General features: G+C 51.7%; 1 long non-coding RNA gene across 1 annotated transcript in view; it reads left to right on the forward strand.

Annotated features, from left to right (window-relative positions):
* Positions 1-14,811: 14,811 nt before the first annotated feature.
* Positions 14,812-18,630, forward strand: part of LOC143695418 (uncharacterized) — a 33,681-nt gene continuing 29,862 nt past the window's right edge. The window contains exon 1 of the long non-coding RNA XR_013184578.1: positions 14,812-15,022. This is a non-coding gene — a long non-coding RNA (uncharacterized LOC143695418). The remainder of the gene's footprint in view (positions 15,023-18,630) is intronic.

The following is an 18,630-nucleotide window of genomic DNA, read 5'->3' on the forward strand; positions in this document are numbered from 1 at the left end:
AGTTGGAGGAGGTTGAACGAGAGGATCTGTTTATTTTCCCTCTGATCTCTGAGCCCTGTTATGTTTTATTGCCTTACAAACAGGAGGTCTGGAACGCTTCCTTCCCTCCTGTGCCAGTGCAAGGTCAGCTGGGTGCACAATTCCTGCACTTGAAGGAAAAAACACCAACTATTTACAGTAATGCTGTACGAGTGGCATGAAACTGGAACTCTATTTACTTTCTCCAGGCCAGGTTTTACTGTAAATGCCCAAATAAGCTATTTATATAAACAATTCCTGTGTCTTTGCTCAGTGCCTGGATGCACTCCCACCCTGCTGCTGCTGAGAATCCAGATCTGATGAGTGACCTGTGGCAGAGGAGCAGCTTTGATTGCAGAAAACCCCTCTGGAAGGTGATGCAGGCAGGTGCTTTATGTGCAGTGGATCTCAGGGAAGGTGAGGCACCTCCAGCACATTTGTTCCTTCCCTCTGCAGGGGGATGTGGTGCCCACAGCCTGGCAATGCTTCAAAAGAAACCCAGTTTTGGGTGGTGTTTGAGTAGCTGTGTCAGAGAGCAGAGGGGCAGGACCAAGGAATGTAACTGAGATTCCTCATGCTGTAGAAAAGGCTGGTATGAGGGAAGGCTTTAAGGAAGCAGACTAACACAAAAAAATGTGTTCAAGTTTACTCAGCTCTCCCCATTCATCAGAACATGCCCAAGCCCTCAGTGAGGTTTCAGCTCAGAACCAAGATCTGGGACTGAGTCATGAGCAAATGTAACAGCATGTGAGTAATTGCTGGAACCAAATGTCAGCTTGGAAAATGGGCTTGAGCTCTTCTCTGAAGGTTCTGGTTTATGGGAAAAGGCAGTGGTTTTCCTTTTGTGCCCTGGCTTTCAGTTCCCTGTGTGGGTAAAAGCACAGCCAGAGTCGCTGCTTCTGTGTGTGGGAGTTTGGCACCCAGGACTCTCCTGCTGCTGCTGATTTCTGTCCTGGTCCTCAGCTTCTGCACTGGCTTCAGGCCTTGGGCAAGCGGGACAAATGCCATCCAGCACAGGTACACGTTGCTTTTAAAGAAATGCTGCATTATCAGCCTCACACAGAAGAATTCCTGCCTGCACCTGAGGCTCTGCATGCTCCATCCCCATCTGGGTCCCTGTCAGCCCAGGACTTGCCCATGGCTTGAGGGCCAAGGTTCAGCTGCACAAACAGCCCAGTGCCCCAGTGCATCCCAAGGTTTCCATGGCAAACCCAGGGCTGACACTTCCACCTCTGTGATCCCCAACCTGCCTTTCCTGGAGATTGTAATTTCTTCTCCAGATCTGGCTGAGATACAGGGTGACAGGCTAGAACTCGAGTGGAATCAGAATTGCATTTTAATTGTAAACATTTGTCCAGAAATTAATGTTTCTGAACTAATGTTTCTCTCCGACCAGTGTGTTCAGAAACAAATGACTCTCACTAATTGATTTTCCCCTCTATAACTGGAATTGTACACGTACAAATTCAACCATGCATAATTGAAAATCCCCCTCTTTCAGCAGGTATCCACATAATCACTCAACTGATGTGTTTGCTTGTCCTCTGGCAGACATCACCTAGGGCTCACATGGCTGGCTGGAGGGGGGTAATTTCTCCAATTTTTGTTCCTTGTGCTGGATTGAACACTGAAAATCACTATAAAGAGGCTTCTATATCTAATGAATTTGCTCATAATCCCAAACATGTACGATGAGGGAATGTTACAGTTGCCTTCCTCCTATGGAAAGGTGTATTTTACACCTTCACACCTCTGAGATCAGTAATCCCATTTGTCCCAGAACATAAAACAGTTTTGAGCAGCTGATGGGCTCTGCAGTGCAGGCAGGAGGGATTTGGCTCTGCTGTGCCAAACCAGGTGCCCAAAGCCTGGGACCCTCCCAGGGAGCTGGCAGCCCGAGGGAATGGGAGCAGGGAAGGGAAGGGAGGGCAAAATCAGCTGTGAAACCCAAAGGCTGTGATTCACTGCTTCGTGTCAGAGGCAGGTGAGAACCTGCCCTGCTGCAAACCTGGTCCTGGGGGGGACAGCAGATTCCAGGCACTCCAGGAGGGTGAGGAGCAATTCCTGCTGTGTAAATGGGGGTGTTTTAGGGGAGCTGTGGGGTCAGTGGGATGGCAGTAATCCATTTTGCCTGCTCCAGTAACACAATGGGTCCCAGCAGTGCTTTACAGGAGTTTCCCTGGGGTGCTTTGACCTCTGGTACCATCAGCCTTAACAGGCAAAACGAATCAAGGTCTGTTCAAAAGTAATTTTGCATCACAGCGTCTGTTGAGGAGCAGATAATCAGGTTTTATTTATTTATTTGTTTGTTAATAAAGCTGTATAACAAAGGATTTCATCATTCCAGTGATATTGAATGTAATGTGCTTGCAATAATTAATCCCACCACTAATGGAGGATTGGAATTTTGCCTTAATTATATCATTAAGACACATTTCATGCATTTAATTGTTTTTGTAAAATGACAGCCAACCTCTCCTGCCTCATATTTCCCATTTCCAGATTCAATTACTTCCCATGCAAGGGCAACCTGCTAGTAATGGCCTCTCACAGTTTTTGCTTTCCAGGGGAAATCAAGTGGGTTTTGGTTAGATATGCCAATACTTTTCAGGTTAGCAAAGCTTTTACGTGTTGTTTGTCAATGTTAGTGATGAACAGATGCACTGAACTCTCCCTTCCTCCTTGCTGGCCTGGATTTAATGAAAAACAGGGGTGGGGGGAAGGGGGAAATGTGTCAAGATAGAACAAGAAGGTTAAAAATCAGTCACAGGCTTTATCACATGCCCTGCTGCACCTGTGGGAGGTTAAGTTTGGGTAAAACACACCATGTCTGATCCAAAATCAGGAGTCTTGGAATCAGCAACTGCAGCCTCATAGGGGAGGATGCTGTGATCATTCTCATGGGACACCACCAGCCAGGAGGCTCAGGGCTCTGTGCAAAGTCTCCTGCTTGTTCTTTGGAGCTAAGTCTGTGTCTGTAAGGCCAGAATCAGCAAGCCCAGGCTCCTGGGGAGGCATCTCAGAGGTGTGTGAATCAGTGAGGTCCATTGTGCTCCAAACCAGGAGCCAGAGCCCTCAGCATGGGGATGCACATGTGTTTGTTTGGGATGAGTAAATTCAGTTTTCACTGGACAGGAATTTACAGTTATGTCTGCAGCTCCCAGCTGCTCAGGGGGATGGGAGTGGTTTGTTCCTCCAGTTTGTGCCTTCTCTGACTGCAGCTCTTTCCCAAATCTGTAATCACTGCTGCATAACTACCTAAAGGCAAAATTCAGGGTGAGGATGGTAGGAAGTGGGAATCTCTGCTGCAATACAGAAAATATTAAGTGGCTTTGAGGGTAATCACTGCTGGATTTTGGACAACCTGAGATAAGCCAAAACTTCCCCAAATGCCATCCAGGTGGCAAAGCCAGCAGCCCAGAGGTGGAATGTAACAAAAAGCAGGTGAAGTAGAGGAGGAATGTAGTGGATTGTGCAGACAACAGAGGGAACTCCCAGGCCAGGAGCAGACTCAGCAACTGGGGAATACTTTGAAAACCTTTCCAAGCAGCTCCTGCAGCACTGGCAGTGGGAAGCATTTGGGAGCAGGCTTTTGTTCCCAGACTGTGACCATGCTGCCCACTCCAGGAGCCCTCGGCCTCAACGAGCTCAGTTTGTTGTTTGGAGCCCAGGGGGAATGGAGTCAACTGTGCTTCCCTTCTCTTCTCCCTTCCCATCCTTTCTTGCTTGGTGTATGGAAGAGCTGAAGCCTGGCCAGGGCACAAACCCCATCCAGCCCTTGCTGGGATCTGCAGGAGAGGGGCAGGGACCCTGTGGGCTGTGCAGACACAGAGAGGGATCCCCCATGAGAAATGTCCTGCTGGATGTGCTGCATTTGTGCTTTGCCACTGGCCTGCTGGGAACCTTGAGCAAGAAGCTTCACCTGTCCCTCACTTTTTGTAAAAGTGATGAGGAACATTCAGGCACCATGTCCTGGCTGCATGAAGCACACTGGGGAAAATAACTGAGACACCAGATTTGTATTTTTTTTAGATACAAAAAATCTAAATAAGAGGTGTGAGAAGCACTGATTTCCACTGTACAAAGCAGTGCAGCACCATCTCACATCTTTCTACAAGGAAACTGAATTTCCAGTTCAATTTTGCTTCTAGATTCTGTGTCTGGAGTGTTTCATCAACAAATACCTTCCCTCTCCAGCCCTCTCCTTACTGTGATTGTTAGTAACAAATTTATGTTTTGTTTCATTTCAGGTTGTCCAACAAATTTGGGAACAAAACTGAGCACCATTAATTGTCATTCTTGGAATAAACCAACAACATAATTTATCAATGTGGCAATAACAGTAATGTTTGTATTTCCCAGTCTTGAAACACTTGGATTGGAGATGACAGCATTATAATTGAAAATAATGGTAATTATCTGTCTGCAAACCTGTTTTGTTGCTATGCTCAATATCTTCTTTGAAACCAGTCATGAACAGAAGTCACCAAAAGCAACAATAAACTAAAAAGTCATTTTCCTGGAGATCGGTGCACTGCATCTGTTGTGTGGGAACTAACTCTCCTTTTTCTTTTGTTTGGGATTCCAAAATGGTCTGTGGATGGAGAATTTCAAATCAATACCATCAGGAAAAATCAACTGCTTCTATTTAACTGAATTTGAAATGTTATATGATAATATGAGTGTTTTTAATCTATGGATATATATGTATGTACACCTTGAGATCATTCATATGGAAACAAGACACCTGCTGTATCAAGATGAGAAGGGAACATCAACATAATTCTTCACGCTTTCCTAGTGAAAATTGCCAAATATATGTTGCCAAATGTGGGCACCATATTGAGCTGGGTGTGAGCTGAGCACTGCCTGAGCCCAAGGAACAGCATTTCCCCCTGGGATCAGGGCCCTGGGCAGGGGCTCAGGCAGGGCTCACCCAGCCCCAGCAAAGCTTGGTTGGAGCAGGCTTAAACTTGAAAACTGAAATACATTCAGAGTCCTTCCCTGGAAAATATTGTACCAGGGCAGGGCAGGGATGCTTTAGGTGGTGTTTTGTGCATATTCCCTTTTTTATTGCTGGTTTCAGGTAATGCCCCTCCTTTTGCATTGCCAGGTGAGACACCAACCCCAGCTCCAGCTGGTCAGGGGAACACCTCTGGAGAGCATCACTGCTGCAAGCAAGAACCAAATGAGGATCCTGGACCCTTCCAGCCTGGATTTGGGGCAGGAGGAGGCAGACAAGGCTTTGAAGGTGGCAGCCCACAGCTGCACTCAGGGAGGGACTCTGGGTGCCAGGGTGGGGCCCAGCACCAGCTCCTTGCAGCCATTCCCCACCTTCTCCTTGGATCCTCATTTCACTGTGAGCTGTTGAATCATTCCCTTATGAACTAGTTTCTGTTGTCCTTATTAACCAAGGATTAATGAATTATTAATTAAGCAACCCAGGCTACTTATTAATTCAACTTGTTAATTAAGTATAGGATACTAATGAGGCAGCTTGTTAATTGAGTTGTCAGGGGGAAGTGAGGGGAGGATTTTTTCCTGCCCAGTTCCTGTAGCAGAGCCAGAAATGTGGCTCCATGTGGGGACATTGGTCCTGGGAGCTTCCTGGGTGGGGTCAGGCAGTCACAGCTTGGGAGAGCTTTATTTACATTTATTTCTTTTTATTGGCAGCCCAAAACCACCCTTCAAGAAGAGACTCCAGGACTTGCAGCCCAACATTTCAGTGCAGGGGTAAGCATGGGGACAGGACCTGGGTACCCAGGGGACAGAGGCATGGAGATGGCCTGGAGCTGTGGGGGACGATGGATGGCAGTGGCCTCCTGCTTTCCTCAGTCTTGATGAGATGCACAAATGGGAATTTTGCTCCTTGAAATGCCTTTAGCCTAAGACAAGAAAGCTCTGCGATTTACAGACAACAAGAGCAAGAGATGAGGAGCTCTCTGCTTTGCCAGAGCCTTTGCAGGGAGTGAGAGCCACACTGGGGGCACCTTGGGTCTGCCCCAGCTCTGCCCTTTGTTTGCAGGATCAGGCCAGGACCCACTGAGGATGGAGCTGCTGTGAGGACAAACTCCCCCAGCACTGAGGCTTCGTGTGCCAGCCCCACACAGCATCTTGCTGTGTGTTAGTGGTCAGGACTGGGATGGTAATTTCAGGATGTTTTCTCTGGAAAGTTTGCTGATGGGCCATTTCTTGTTGCCAGCAAGACTCCAGCATCAGTGGTTTGTTCCACTGCAAATGCCATTCCCCAGGCGAGCTGAAAATAAAACCATTTCTAATCACTTCTGAAAGTTTCTGAAAAGAACTGGGGGAGGGGGAGAGCTAATGAGGAAAACACACAGCTTTAGAAACAGGAGAGCATTCCCTGAAGTCAACAGAATAAGAAAAAAAATTCTTTTTGAATATTCATTTCTACTGAGATTTTCTATCGCTATAATTAATTTGTCACAAATACCCTGACAAAGCATTTCTGGTGGAGTGATGAAGGCTACAGGCAGAGGTTTACTCAGTCTCTTTTGAAGGAAAATAACTAGCTATCAAATAACTTTAAACTCCTAAAGCTTTTCTGGCTTGATCCTGCTTTCATTAAAGAATGCTACTTGGCTTTGAAGACATTTCAAGCTTTTGAAAAATTGTTATATGGATTTATTTTTGGATTATTCAGTCCCCTTCTGGTGTATTGGTGTATTATTCACTTTGAGAGGCGTTGGTTATTTGTTTTCTCTTCAGAGAGGGACACAACAAAGCCTTTAAAGCACCCATGGAGTCATTCAGGCTCAGTCCTGGTTTTCCCTTTCTTCCTGCACTAACTCAGGATCCTCTGCACCTTTACCCAAAATAAAAGATTTCTGACAGCAGCCCAATAGCAAATCAATGCTGAATGTCTTGAATGACTGACATGTACAGGCTCTGCTTCCTTAGATTGGATCAGGATCCCTGCTGGACCAGCCAAGGTCAGTGTGGGGAATTCAAGTTTTCAAGGTTTCCTCCTTTGTCTTTCTACCCCCACATTTCTGCACAATGACAGGACATCCTTGCAGGCCCCAGCAACTGACTCAAAGCAGCAAAAATATTTGTGTGAAGGGAGAAGGATGAGGCCTGATTCTGTAATCATTGCTCACCCCAAGGAGCACCTGTTCAATCAGATTGCTCATGTGAGGAAGCCTTCCCTGACGTGAGTAATCGTGGCAGATTCTGGCCCTGAGTTATTGCATGAAACCATCTCAGGCTCAGGAGAAAGCTGCATGACTCAGACCTAGATTTAAAAAATAAAAGTTTTAAATCCCAAGTTAGGATGTGCCATTTGGCTCCTGCTGAAGTTGGTCTAAAAAGGCAGCACTGAATAATAAAAAAGATCAAGCTTTTGATGTTAAATTGCATGTTCAAGCATAAAATCCAGCCTTGATGATGAAGCTTAGCCTGGCTTATTTCACTCGGGCAAAGACACTAAACAAGAGCCTTACACTTTTTCTCACTTAAAGGAAATGTCTGTGCATTTAAAAAAAAAAAAGTTTTGACAGATAAGTAATTAGGAAACATCTGGCCAAACTGAAGGCAACAGAAGTGATTCCAATCAGAGGTGGTTCAGTGAAAGCTTTTCATCTCGACTCCAACAGAAACAGCAAATTTAGCACTTAAAAAAAATATATATATAAAATTCCAGCTTCTGATGAAGTGTCAAAAAGTGAGAGAGGGAGAAGTGCAGAGACATCCACGCAGCCCAGGGCTAGGAGGAGGAGGAGGAGGAGGAGGGAGAGACTGGGGCAAGATGAGGTGTGTGCCAAGGGGCAGCTCTGGTGCTGGGGCAGTGGCAGGGTGCTTTGGATGGAATTCCCAGGCGTTTTGGATGGATTTGGATGGAATTCCCAGTGTGGCTCCGGGGCTGCTGTGTCCCTGTGGATGCTGAGGGGCTCCTGCAGCACCGTGTGGCCCTGCCTGGGGGTACCCAGCACAGGTGAGGCTGGGGCACCCACAGCACACCCAGGACAGGTGAGGTTTGTGCCACGGGGTCTCTGTGGTGGCTGAGGGGTCACTGCTGTCCCTTCCCTCATCCCTCCCTCTCCAAAGCTCTGTGGGAGCCGTGCACAGAGTGGTGAAATCTCCTCACTGGGGATTGGGGGTGAGGGATGCTCCCCTTCAGTTTTCACTCTGCAGGGTGTTTTGAAGTGCTTTTCCCACATTTAATGAATGCTGGTGGATTGGAGGCTCCATTCGAATAAATCCCAGGATTCTGTGGGTGCTCCCTCACCCAGCTGGAAGGACTTTAGTGAGCTCCCTCAGAGGTGATGTGTTCTCATGGTGCTCTGGCTGCCAAGTGCCTGCTGGAAATAGGCCTCCAGGCTGCTTTCAATTCCAAACCAACTTCATTCTGAGTTTTGGGGAAAGGTTTTAGATATTTCCTTTTTACCAAGCTGGCAGATTTAAACATTCTGTCCAACCTCTGTGGTGTCCACAGGTGGTATCTCAGCAGGGGTGAGCAGGACAGCCACCTCCCCTCTTTGCAGCATTCAGAATCAAACCCTGTTGCTGCTTTAAACTGCCTGTTTTTATAACTTTAACACACCAGACCAAAAGCCCAGAGCAGAACTCACTGCTCAGGACCCAGCTGCAGCCCTGAGCTCTGCCAGGCAGGGCAGGAGGGGCAGCAGGGACAGCAGGGGGACAGTTCTGACAATGTCCCTTTGCTCTCCTGCCCTGATGGGAAGAAGGGAAGGAGAGGATCCTTGCTCCAGCACAGCAGCCATTTCAAGATGCTTCTTGCACAGCTGGAAATCATGGCAAGAGCATCAGCTGCCAAGGGGAGCTGGGAGATTTGGCAGGATTCAGAGGGAAAGAGGCAGCAGCTCAATCATTTGTGAAGAGTGGAAGCTCCAAAGGCAGAGCGAGGGGCCCGGGCTCAGCGTGGTTCTGCTCTGCCCAGCCCCAGGGAGGGATGGAGCAGGGCCCAGCCCAGCAGGGCACCCACAGCTCCTGGTCTCTGTTCCACAAGCCTGTCCCCATCAGAGGCAGCTGGAACACCTTCCAACTGGGATGGAATTATTGTTGAGTAAGGAAATATGTGCTCTGTAACCTCAGCGCCAAAAACCTCTGTAAAGCATGAACAGGAAGTGTACAATATATTCCTTTCCAAATTAATTGCTATTATTCTGATTAAAACACATTATCATATAAATATTTGATTAAGAATATGATTAAATCTTTCTTGCTCATGAACTGTGACAACTTTAAAGTAGAACCTTTTATAGCTTGGCATCACATCATTATTTTTCTCATTAGCTAGGTTTAATAATTCGATCTCATAATATGCTTTGCCATTTGGAACCTTCCTTTGTGTGCCAAGTTCAAATCAATGCTGTTAGTTATTTGTGCCACTGCAGATAATTAAACAAAAATTACCAGCAATTTCACCCTGCAGTCTGGCTGTGGGTAGAGGAGTTTGAGAAGGGGAGCAGATCACAGACCACAAGTCAAAGGGGTTCTTCTGCCATCGTGGTGGTGCAAAGCTGGCCAGGAGCAGTGTGGGAAAGTGGAGGTGTCTCCTGGAGGCTCCAGTAATTCACAAAGTCCCTTCCCACCAAGTAAAGCCTCTGGGCATCACAAACAGAGAGAGCAAACTTGCCGTGGACTCTTATGAATGATGTGACAGGGTAAAGTGGGGACCAGCTGGGTCTTGGCTGTGTGGGGAGGAGAGCAGAGGAGCTGCAGCTGAGGCTGTCAGGGGGTCACTGAGCAGAGCAGTGTCCCTCTCTCCAGGACACACATCCTGGGATTCAGGTGCTGCCCTGGCTCCTTCCCTGGCTCTGGGCTGCTCCTTTGGGGAGCTCAGTGTGCTGCAGCCTCCCCCTGTCCCTCAACAGGATCAGGCCCTTGCAGGCTGTCTGGATGCCTCTGTCTCTCCCAGCTCACTGCAAACAGCCAGAGCCCACTTTCCTAATTTAAACCTCACACAAAAGCTTGCCTTACATGGTCACCCATGCTATTTTTAGGTCCGCCAATTAATCCAGCTCCGTTTGAGCTGGATTAGAGATCACATACCCCCTTAATTATAGGTGTATAAACTCCAGACTGGCAGCTGTTTTGACATTCTCAGCTGGGAAATTTGCCCTAAACAGCCGTCCCCTCCCTGGTGTGGCAGGATTGAGCCCGGGGCTGTGCCTGGGTGCCCATCTGCTGCCGTGGCACCGCGCCTGCTTTGGACGCCTGCCCTGGGACACAGGTGCCAGGCAGAGGGAGCTGCCATGGGCTGCCTCCCTCTTTCTTCTTTTTTCTTTTTTTTTCTTTATCTTTTTTTCTTTATTTTTTTCCCCCTCTCTGTAGGAAATTCTCCCGGCTCCCCAGGGTTTTTCTTCCTGCTGAGGACATCTGCCAGGAAGGACGAGGAGCCCGTGCCAGTGTCCTCCAAGGTGGGGTCTCCATGGGGGGCTGCTGGATGTGCCTGCCCCACACCGTGGGCACTGGGGGCAGCTCCTGGCACTGCCAGAATGGAGCCTCTGTGCAGGGATGCTGGCCTGGCATGGCTTGAGCTCCCACACCCAGCAGTGCCAGCCATGAGGGGCTGCCCATGGCTCTGCTGTGTGCCCATGGTATTGCTGTGTGCCCCTGGCTCTGCCCTGTGCCCGTGGCATTGCTGTGTGCCCGTGGCACTGCTCTGTGCCCCTGGCACTGCTCTGTGCCCCTGGCTCTGCCCTGTGCCCATGGCTCTGCTCTGTGCCCATGGCTCTGCTCTGTGCCCATGGCTTCTGTGGGAGCCTGTGGGGCTCTGTGCATCTCAGACCATGCAGGGCACACAGGCAGTTCTGGACATCATGGGTGACCCCACAGCTGCTGCCCTGGTGTTCCAAGGGTGGCACATTTCCCCTCTCCCTGCCAGGGCTCCTCTCTGGGGACAGGGACACCCAAGTGAGGAGCTGCCCTTTTATTTTCTTATGGGTAGGGGAGATTTTAAAGCTGAACATCCATAGAATTGCCCATGTCAGTGCTGCTGAGTGGTGGCTTTCTGGCAGGAGCCCACTGACACCTACAGCAAAGAGGAAACTTCAGAGAAAGTTCCTTGAGAGCCCTCCCTGGGACAGGGCTGTATCCAGGAGCTGTCACTGGAAATGCTACCCTGTGGCACCTCCAAAGGTCCCAGATGTGGGGCAGGGCAGGACTGGAGGCTCAGACCCTGCTGTCACTATCCTGGTCCTAGCCAGGGACACTCCCAGTGCCCCAGCAGCACTGGGACAGTGCCACCCTTGTGCCAGGGTCCCCCCGGGTCCTGCTCCAGCTCTCCATGCCCAGGGGTCATCTTAGCTCTTTTCTTCCTGGGAGCTGGAGGCTGGACAAAGCTGGCACAAACACTGTTTGATCCCAACAAACACTTTTTTGTTCCAGTGTGATATCAAATGTTTTGAGCTGAGTGAACAAAGCACCCTCTTGCTGGAGCTCCCCCTCCTCACTGGCAGTGTCAGCAGCATCAGCACAGGACAATCCTCTGTCCCTTTCCTGGGAATCTCACTGCACCTCCTGGATCACATTGAATTTTGTGTTTCTGTTGAAGTCTGGCACACTGCATCTCATGGGACAGCTCGATGACCACGCACAGGCCCCCAAAGGAGTTTTCCATTGAAGCTGCAGCCATCTACATTTACTCCTCCTGTTTTCCACTGGGGGAAAAAGCTGTGTTAGAGCTGCCCCTGGACAGGGAGAGCTCAGTGCTGTGTGGTGTGCCTGGCTGTTGCCTTCAAGCAAAGCTCTTCCCTGGCACAAGGGTTCAGTGAGGAGCCCCCCCTGCTGCAGGGCTTCTTGAGGGCTGGTTTGTGAAGCCACAGGCCAGGGTGAGTGGGGAGGGTGGAATGAGCTCATTTCCCAAGTCAGCTCTGCAGCTGCTGAGGACAGGCCAGCTCTCCCAGCTGGCAGTGACATCCCAGGGGTGCCAGAGGAGCCCTGGGACACTCTGGGGCCCAAGCTGGAGGCACAGGGACAGGCACACACTGCTGCCAGCTCCTGCTCCTCAGCAGAGAGCTGGAAAGGAAACAGCAGGATTTCCTGAGCTGGTCTGACCATCAATGCCCTGGCAGAGCATCAGTCCCACCTGTGTCTTTACAGAGCTGTTCAGAAAGAAACATGAGTCTGGCAGGGGTCAGGAAGGGGAAAGTGGGGGTACCTGCTTTTGTGGGCTTTGGGAACTCATAAAAGCTTTGGTGGAGTTCTGAGGGAAGGCTTTTAGGCTGTTCTGATCCAACCCCTGGCTCTGAGATGCAGGGGCTGCTTCTCTTTGGTGGGTATGAGGCTTTTGTTGCCATGGGCAGTCGAGCAAGATAGCAGGGAGGTTGGAGCAGGGAGGTTGGAGCGGGAGGGTTGGAGCAGGAAGGTTGGAGCGGGAGGGTTGGAGCGGGAGGGTTGGAGCAGGGAGGCTGGAGCAGGGAGGCTGGAACAGGAAGGCTGGAACAGGAGGGCTGGAGCAGGAAGTTTGGAACAGGAAGGCTGGAACAGGAGGGTTGGAGCAGGAAGAAGGTTTCTGTCTGACAGAGGTTTCCCAGAGTGACTCACAGGGCAGCAATTCTGCCCATCCTCATCCCACTTCCAGGACATACCTGTGGTGGATTCCTGAGGCACCAAAACCATCCCCCAGAGAGAGCATTGTGAGATATCACAATGTGACTCACCCCAGGGTGTGAGGGGCTGTCTGAGTGTCCCTGTCCCCACGCCCAGGGCTGGACCACCTGTAGAACAGCTCTGCCAGATGAGAATTGAGCAATGGGGCAACAAAGCAGAGGCTCAAATCCTCCTGCCCCTGTGCCATCCATCCTTTAGCACAGCCCATGGCTGCTCTGTGCTAACAATGAGGAAACCAAGGGGGGGAAGTGGATTTACAAATGGATTTACAAATCTCTGTACAAACACCTAAAACTTCATCTCACCATCGTGACCAGCACCAGCCAGCCCTGATCAGGTCCAGCCCCTGGAGGACTTGGATGCTGCTCACAGCACTCAGAGCCATCCAAATTCCTCTTGTCCACTGCCAACACAGTGGAGAAACCCCCTGTGAGGTGAGAGAGGCCCTGCCAGCCCACTCTGATACCTTCAAGCCCTCTCAATAGCCAGCAGGAGCCACAATTAATGTCTGCTGCAATTTCTTCATTATCATAATGACAGTGCTCAGCAAAATCTATGGGAGGCATGGAGGGTGACGCCCAGATGCTGGAACCATACGATGCCACATGGAAAATCATGGCCTGGTATAAAAACCCAGCTTTTATATGGCACAGCTGCCTCTACATAATGCCCTGGTAATTTATCAGTGGATGGCATCTGGTTCTTTCCTGTCATTCTTCGACTTCCAGACAACCATAATCTCAAGTGTCTTAATAATAACACAGACCTGCCAGACAGGGGAGGAGGGAGGATGGAAAGGGGGTGGGGAGCAAAATTGCTCCCTTTGTGCTGTTCTACCCAAATTAGAGGGGAAAACCAGAAAAAGGAAGCCTGGTGAAGAACTGGGAGTGCTGGAGGGGGGGCTGGGGTGGCACTGCAGGTCCTGGAGGAATCTGCATGAGGGCACCTTGCAGAAGCCATTGCTTTGGTATCCAGGTCTGGAAGGGCTTCCAAGCATCTGCTCTTGCTGGGGCAAATTTCCCTGTGTCAGTTTAAAGAAAACCATTTGGCCGAGGGTGAAATTTGAGTGTGTACAGGGTGACACCAAGGCAGAGCTCAGCCTGCAGCCTGGGGCTGCACAGGGTGGAGGGACAATTCTGGGTCCTGCAGTGGCTCCATGGCAAAAGGTGTTAAAAAGGGTTGGAGATGGGAGCCTTGGAGCTCTTCAGCCATGCTGCTGGATCCTGCAAAGCTGTGCCAGTGCCAAGCTGCCCTGGTGTCCCTGTCACTGAGAGCTCTCCTGGCACTTCTTCCCACTCCCTGGGAGGAGTGCCGGGGCTGTGACACCTGCAGCAATTTTGGGGTGCCTGAGGGTGGGCAGCCTAGTCCTGGTGTGCTGGGGGTGTGAGGAGCCAAACCTTTACAGTCTGTCACAAGTCTGGGAGCATGAAATATCTGCATGTCCAACACATCATCACCCCATGTGTGTTAACTCCTGGTGCACTCCCATGGGGATGAGGGGAAATTCCCGGGGTTGGGCTGAGCCCTGTGAGTGAGTGAGTGACACTGCAGGGCCAAAGCTACACCTGGGTTACACGGGTGTAACTCATAGGTGTAACTCACTGATACCACGGGGCTGGGGCCACTCTGGGGGATGGAGCAATGCCGATGGTGGCACGGTGGTGACACGGTGGTGGCCCAGCCCCTACCCACCCCCAGTGCACTCTGGGGCTGTGGGATGCGGGGTGGGGGATGTAGGATATGGGATGCGGGATACGGGATGGGGGATGCGGGATGGGGAATGTGGGATGGGGGATGCGGGATGTGCGATGCAGGATGTAGAATATGGGGTGTGGGATATGGGATGTGGGATGTAGGATGCAGGATGCGGGATGTGGGATCCGGGCCGCGGGCCGTGGCAGGCTGCCTGCTGCCACCACGAGATGGCGAGCGAAGGAGCCTCTTGGCAGGGCTGTCCCGGGAGCGGGGCTCGGCTCCCGGGATGGCTCAGCCGCGTTTCCCGTAGCCAGGGATGAGGGCAAGGTGGGCAGCACGTACGGGCACATCCACGGCCAGGCTGGGCGGCAACAAGGATGCTCGAAGTTTCCCAAGCAGGATTCGGGAGAGCGTGGCAACAGATTCTGCGCTGCTCATAGCCCTGCCTATGCCCAGCTTCTGGATGTCCAGGGAAGGGTGGCTCCAGGGAAGGGCGGCTGCATGGTGCCCTCTCCATCCCCTCTGCTGTCAGGGTGACCCACTGCAGCTGGGGCAGGGCGGCAGAGCCAGGCAGGAGGGGTGAACCAGGGGCACCTGGAGGTTGGGCAGGCCCTGAGATGATGGGCAAGGGCAGGAGCCCTGGCTGGGAGTTGCAGGGGGAGCCAGAGGAAGGGATTTTCCTGGCCCTGCTGGAGAATGTTGCTGTGTGGAGGTGAGTGCTGGGGCTGTTTCTGCCTGGGGATGGGGAGGCTCTGAGTGAGCCCCGTTTCAGGGAGGTGGGGATGATCAGCAGGATGATGGAGATCAGCAGGGCTGAAATCTTGCTCATCTGATTGTTTTCTGTGACTCCTTCCTGCCCTGCCCTGCTCCTGTGCATGCACACAGGTCCCAGCTTTGGGCTCTGGGGTTCTGTTCCTGCCTGGATTTGAGCTGGCAGGAGGGTCTGGGTCATCCCTGAGAGTGGCTCCCACCTGCCCCAGTCTGCAAAAGGGTCAGCAAAGCTGCTTCCCCCTGGATGTTTCTGCAGGGAAAGTCTCCTGTGGAAGCCAGCTCAGAGCTCCACAGGGAGAGGTGTCTGGAACAGGAACTAAAAGGGCTTCTTGTTAAATATGTGTACACAGGAATGGTATGTGAGCCCTGGGAACAGCTCTCCAGTGCTGGGGATGGGTGGCACTGGCACAGCTGCCACTCAGCAGGGTCTGGCTGCTCTGTGCCCTCCAGAGCCAAGCCTGGGGCAGCAGAGCCCCCTCACCTGCAGCAGCACAGCAGTTACTTTGCTGCTCTGTTGAGACACATGAGAATGGTTATAAGAGCCACTTTGTGGAGGGGATGAGTGCCCCAACACACACAGCCAGTGCCCCTCCCAGGGCACCCTGACCTGCAGACCTGTCTTCATAATTTGTGTCAGTCCAGAGTATTTTTTTTTTTTTTGCATCCAGAATTTCTGGTTGGTTTGTCCTTTTCTTTTAAGATAGGAGGGGAGTAGAGAGCCGTGTTATTTTGCCCTGCTTTCTCTGTTTGTACAGTCAGAGATAAGCCGCATATTATGTAAACAATCAGACAATTTGTGCTGAATTGGAGCTGTTGGTGCTAACTGGGACAGCTTTACCTTGGGAGGGTGCCTGGGTGGGAGGAGATCCCTGGCTGGAATGAGTGCAGATGATGCCAGTTTCACCTCGGAGATGAAGTCTTTTCAGGCTTGCATCAAACTCTTGGGCAGGAATCCAGAGATGAGGCACCTCTGTGCCGTGTCCTGTGGGGTTCCTGGGTTAGACATGGATTCCAGAAGGGCTCCAAGGCACTGCAGCTTAGGGCACGTGGCAGCTGAGCCACAGAAACAGCTCTGCTGCTGTGCTGGGGCGGCTCAGCCTCCTGTGAGGGAGGTTCAGGCTTGTGCAGACCATGCCAAGAGAGGGTTTGTGGCTGGGACACTGAAATCCCAGCAGTGTGAGCCCTCCTGAACAGCTGCAGCCTCAGGTGTTCACAGGGGGACTTCTGTCTTCAGTGGTTACCTGAAACACTCTGTGAAAATGTCCCTGTAAAACAAACAAACAAAGCAGCTAAAGACAGAGCCCCACATCCTGCTTGCTGTCACGCAGAGCTGAGACCAAGGGACCAAACCAGCCAGTGCAGGGTCTGTCCTGGCTGGGCTCAGCTCCTGAGGAGGGACTTTGTGCTGCTCTGTGCTGGGCTGGGCTGGAGCCTGTTCTGTTCTCTGCTGGAGGCACAGGGCTCCTGGCAGCCTTGTGAAACCCTGCACAGTCCTGGGCACCACCAAACTCACCCGGGGCAGAGTGTGCAGTGCTTGGGTCAGTCTGCACTCCCTGAGGCCTGTGCCACTCCTCAGCAGAGTGTGCAGTGCTTGGGTCAGTCTGCACTCCCTGAGGCCTGTGCCACCCCTCAGCAGAGTGTGCAGTGTTTGGGCCAGTCTCCTTTGGTCCTGTGCCACCCCTCAGCAGAGTGTGCAGTGCTTGGGTCAGTCTCCTTTGGTCCTGTGCCACCCCTCAGCAGAGTGTGCAGTGCTTGGGTCAGTCTCCTTTGGGCCTGTGCCACTCCTCAGCAGTGTGTGCAGTGCTTGGGCCGGTCTCCTTTGGGGCTGCACGCCCTGAGGCCTGTGCCGCCCCTCAGCAGAGTGTGCAGTGTCTGGGTCAGTCTCCTTTGGGGCTGCACTCCCTGAGGCCTGTGCCACCCCTCAGCAGAGTGTGCAGTGCTTGGGTCAGTCTCCTTTGGGGAGAGGCCTGTGCCACCCCTCAGCAGAGTGTGCAGTGTCTGGGTCAGTCTCCTTTGGGCCTGTGCCACCCCTCAGCACACGGGCAGCAATCCTGGGAAGGATCTGATGTGTTAGGAAGCATTTCCCAATGTGTCTTCAGTGCATGGACTAACGAGTGCTTGCATTTCTTTCTTGCCAAGGAGCTTTCAGCTGGCTGCCTGTCCCTGCTCACCACAGCCTGAGCCAGCCCTGCCCTTCCCTCCTCCAAACCCAGACCTCCACTAAAGTCAGCTGGTTTTGCTCTTGGGGCAGTGGCAGCTCATGAGCCTGGGGTGCTGCTGGATGCTTTGCATCTCCAGCCTCTCCAGGGTTTGCCCATGCTCACCCAGCAAGGCCCCTCAGGCCAGCACAGCCCCTCTGATTTCTGCCAAGCTGGCACAGCCTGCCCTGGCAATCTGCAGGAAAGGCTGAGCACAAACAAAGTCGATGTGTCCGTGGGTTTGCCGAGCAAATGGCGTGTGCTGCCCTCTGGGAGCAGTGTTTGCCCTGCTGCAGGCTGCCCTGTGCACACAGGTGAAATGTTCCTGGAGCAAAGTGCAGCCCGAGCCCGGCACTGGGACAACAAACACATTACACCAGCAGTGAGCTGGAGCTGCATTCCTCAGTGTTTGTGCTCGGTGTGGGGGTCCCTGGGATGGAGAGGGAGCTGCCAAGGGGCCCCTTCTCTTCATTAAAACAAAAGGGTAGTTAGGCTTTATCAGGTTCAGCATTAATTAACCTGCAGGGATAAAGTCACTTGTGCTAGAGCTGCCTCTTTTCTGGAGCTGCTGGTTGAATTTTTGTGGTCAGTCTTGTATTCACCTTTTTTTGCACTGATTTGCCATCCTGATGGAAGTGTTGGGTGAGAGGGACCTCGGGAGGGCTCTGGTCTGGTCTCTGAGCTGCTGCCAGGGCTGGTTTGGCTCAGCTGTGCCTCGTCCTGGGCATGTCCAAGGACAGAGCCCCCTCAGCCTCACTGCATTGCCCCAACCCTCACCAAAGGAGAAACTTTCCTGGTGTTCCCCCTGGCCCATCCCAGGGCATGGGCTCTGCTCTCCCAGCCCTGCCAGCCCCCCCTGCCTTGGCAGCAGCTGCACTGAGGCCGCCTGCTGGCTCTGGGGCTTGCCAGTGAGACACGTGTTTTTCCAAAGAAATCCATATTTCCCTAAAAAACAAACTCTGCTGTCTCGGGTCAGCCCTGAGGTCTGCTCAGCCCCTTCCTCACAGGTAGGAGGCTGCAGATGTCCCACAGCTCAGAAATGAAACCTGCCCCAGAGGAAATGCTTTCCTGGTGCCCAGCTGGGAAGCCTGAACACTGCTGTCCTTTTTCGAAGCATTTATTGTTTAAAACGTGGCTTATCCACCATTTTGGCTGGAGCTGGACTGGTGAATGCTGCTGGGAAATGGAGTTTGGATCTGAACAATTCCTCTGTGAGCTCTGGAAGGGTGGTGGATCTTTATCTCTCTTCGGTCTCCCTTGGCAACATCTATTTACATGGCTGCACAAGCTGCTGAAATAGTTACTTCACTCTGGTCTTTTGTTTTGTTTCATTGGAAACCAATATTTTGGC

This window comes from Agelaius phoeniceus, chromosome 17 (genome assembly GCF_051311805.1).
Source record: "Agelaius phoeniceus isolate bAgePho1 chromosome 17, bAgePho1.hap1, whole genome shotgun sequence".
Taxonomy (NCBI): Eukaryota; Metazoa; Chordata; class Aves; order Passeriformes; family Icteridae; genus Agelaius; species Agelaius phoeniceus.